This window comes from Lotus japonicus, chromosome 1, assembly GCF_012489685.1.
Source record: "Lotus japonicus ecotype B-129 chromosome 1, LjGifu_v1.2".
In the NCBI taxonomy this organism is placed as follows: domain Eukaryota; kingdom Viridiplantae; phylum Streptophyta; class Magnoliopsida; order Fabales; family Fabaceae; genus Lotus; species Lotus japonicus.
The window spans coordinates 61,723,826-61,727,577 of record NC_080041.1 but is presented as its reverse complement, the minus strand read 5'-3'; the positions used below and the strand labels follow the sequence as shown (position 1 = coordinate 61,727,577).

The 3,752-nt window shown below is 34.6% G+C and overlaps 1 pseudogene; it reads left to right on the top strand.

Annotated features, from left to right (window-relative positions):
• The first annotated feature begins 909 nt into the window (after nucleotides 1-909).
• Nucleotides 910-3,488, top strand: LOC130731956 (replication protein A 70 kDa DNA-binding subunit C-like; annotated as a pseudogene).
• The last annotated feature ends 264 nt before the right edge of the window (nucleotides 3,489-3,752 follow it).

Here is a 3,752-nt window from a genome sequence, read left to right as displayed (position 1 = left end):
AGAAATAAAAAATTATGAAATTAAATATTGAGATTAATATTAATTTTATATATGATACGAAATTAATAATTGTGTGTCTAAATACTAGAAATAAAAAAGTGGTACCCTAACGTTTGTCTTTTTAAGTTGTGACAAACAGGTTCTGAATCTGACCCAAGGCTATTCGTTCAGAAGAAGAAGAACCAAGGGTTACTAAAAAGAGAGCTCTTTAAGCCACCATGTTCGTTCTGAACATTGGCAAATACTTCAGAAGCTCTGAAGATGGAAGCTCTCAAGAAGTTCTGAAGAACTCAAGTCAGAAGTTCTGAAGACCAGATGTTCCAGTGGAACGGTCCAGAAGCAGAAGACTCAAGTTCTGAAGACCCAAGCTTTTCTAGCTCTGACGATCAGAAGTTCTGAGGAACTTGTTCAGAAGCAGAAGTTGCAAGGTCAGAAGAATCCAAGCTTCAACCTGACGATGATCAGAAGCTTCACCAACGTTCATCTGAAGCTCCTTGATCTCAAGTCAACCGGTGAAAGGACAGGTCGGTTTCACAGTACAATGTCGTAAAATGGCTGAACTTGTTTTGTTCGTTAGGTGTTTGTAGACATTCTTTTAAATCGGCCAAAAGGTTGAAAAGTGATCAGTGATTTTTTGCTGAACCTTTTAGAGGAAATTTTTGTCATTTAACTTTTTGTTGGTGTTAACCAAAAGGTTGAAAAGTGATCAGTGATTTTTTGCTGAACCTTTTAGAGGAAATCTTTGTCATTTAACTTTTTGGAAAACTTTTGTCATGTTTTGTGAGAAAAAAACTTTTATGGGGTTCATTTGCTTTTGATCATGGGTATAAAAGGGACTGGTGTTGAATGGATATCAGGCATAAACGTTCAACATTATTCTGAGAAGAAAAATTTGTGTCTTTAAATTGGTAATTCGTTTTTGGTTTTTGATGGCATCGTCTGTTGCAATTGATCCCGTTGTGACCCTGTGCCCTCCAAATCACAATTGGAGGATCAAAGTGAGAGTTGTTCGACTATGGATTGCTGATGGGTTTGCTGGGGAAAACAAACCTGCTTCAATGGAGTTGATTTTACTGGATCAACATGTATGTGTGATGTTCTTTTACGCTTTGTTTTTTTTTATTGTTAGTATTGTGATATTGTGATTTTTTTGCTGAATATGTATGTTAATTTTTCTTCATGTCCCTTAGATTGATTTTGTTATTTGATTGTAATTCAGATAATAATGTAATATTATGTGTCATTTTAGGGTGGAAAAATCCAAGCAACTGTGAGGAAGCTCATGTTTAGGAAGTGGGGTGAACAGTTCGTGGAAGGAAATGTTTATATCATTACATTTTTTCACTTGATCCCCAATTTGGGTGCCTATCGACCTACTGATCATGCTTTTAGGATTCTTTTTAATCCTAAAACTAAGATCATTCCAGCTGAGAGTAGCATTATCCCAAGGTGGGGATTTTCTCTGAAGGATTCTGCTCAACTTAATGATGATGGCTTCCAGACGGAATACTTAGTTGGTGGGTGTTTTTTAACAATGAGCCTAGGCTATAGATTTTGTTTGAAATTTTCTCATCCAAAATCTTTCGATGTAGATATGATTGGTTTGTTGACAGCTACCTCTGAGGAAAGGACTTATGTCAAGGATGACATTGTTACAAAGATGATGTTGCTTGAAATTAGTGATGACAAGTATGGCCTATCTTTATTTAAGAAGGATTTGAATATTTGCTTCAGCCTTCTGTTGTAAGTTATTTCCTGTTACTATTTTGTATTTATATGTGTGTATATTTTATTTTTTAACAGAGGAAAACTGGAGTGTGCCCTTTTTGGAGAGTATGTTCAGATTGTATTGGACTACCTTAGTTCTAATCCTTTGGAAAAGCCTGTTGTGGTTCTCCAGCTTGCAAAGCTTAAGTCATTTAGAGGTACTTTTTTATTTATACAGGGAATGATAATCATATTGGATTTCCACTTAATTTCTGTTGTTTTTATTATAGGTAAGAATGTTCTTCAGAATGTAATGAAAGCATCGAGGATTATCTTTAATCCTGAGGTTGCTGAAGCTGAATCTTTGATGGACCGGTTAGTTTTAAGATGTTTGTTATTTGTAATTTTTAGGTTGACTTGTTTCTGAATTTTCTGATTTGTCTTTTGTTTTATTGTAGCATATCTGGCCTTAATATGCAGGCCAATCAACCTGTGGGGCATATTATTTCTCCTAATCCTTCTGTTCCAATTTTTGAAGATTTTATGAACAACTATCCTAAGAAAACTATATGTGCATTGAATGAAACTACTGAGGTATTTTGCTATTTTTGTTTTCCAGATTTAAGGTTATTGGTTGTGCAAAGTTAATAGGGTTATTTCTCTGGTTTGTTTGCAGGATGGATTGTTTATTATTTATGGAACTGTGGTTGGTTTGTTGCAAGATGATCCATGATGGTATTTTGCATGCAAGTGTCACAAAGCTGTGACTTTTGATGATGGATTATATTTCTGCCCCGGTTGCTGTAAGCATGTTATGGATGTTTCTGCAAGGTGCTGTTCTTGTGACCTGAAATATGAATAGTGTTAACTTTAATTTAATTTTTGATATTTTTAGTAACCAATTCTTTGCTTTGTAGATACAAGATTAAGCTTGAGGTGTTTGATGGCACTGATTCTGGAAATTTTCTGTTGTTTGACTCTGATGCTCATCATCTCATTAAGAAGTCTTGCAAGGATATGTTGGGAAATTTGAAGGTATCCATTTTATTTTTGTCAGATTAGATAACCAGCAAGTAAATAATAACATGGAACACAATTTGTGGCAGATGTGAATGCTTATTTTAATATATTTTGTTCTTGTGTATAATGAATGAATTTCATTTTATTATTGTAGGATCCTAAATCTGCTGAGATTACTCCCTTGATGGAAGAACAATTGGTTGGGAAAGAATTGCTGTTTAAGGTGGAGAAGAAATCTAATAATTTTTTCCAGTTTGATGACTCTTATTGTGTGAAGCGTATTTGTGATGATCCTTCTATTATAGAAGCCTTTAAGGCAATTTCTGCTGCCCAGACTTCAAATTTGGTAAACCATTGAATAGATTAATTTTGTTTTCAATGGGTTTTCTTGTGTTTATTTGGAATTTGGAATTGATTTCTGACTGATGATATATTTTGATGATGTTTAGGCTAGATGCCCCACTCCTTTAACTGTTGTTAATTCTGCTGGAGATAAGGTAGCAGTTGAGGACCCCTCTGAGTCCTGTGTGGTTTTATCCCCTGAGGTTCTAACCCCTTCTCTTGGTAGTGATCCTTCATATGTGGGAAGCTCTGCTAACATTTTCAAGAGGAAGGCTGATGAAGATTGTAAGAAACCTCCAACTGTTCCTAAACTGAAGATGAAGAATGTCAAAGTGGAGAAGAAGTAGTTATATTAGTATGAAATAATAACCAGTGTAGTGTGCTTCTTTTGATCTATGGGCATCTAGCAGTTTGGTGGTTTCTCTTTTGTGATATGTGTGATGATAATGGCATGGGTATATTTTGGGAGTTATGGCCTATTGTAAAATAGGAGTTTGGTGTTGTGGTTAAGTATGTTACTAAGTATGTTACCAAGTACTATGGTTATGTAACTTGCACTGGTTTGCAACTATGTTGCAGTTGTTAATTAATGAAATATGTTGTTGTGTATTCTGTGTGACTTTTTATATTTTCTATATTTGGTTAGTGTACAATAGAAGAACATTATAATTAGAAATAATGTT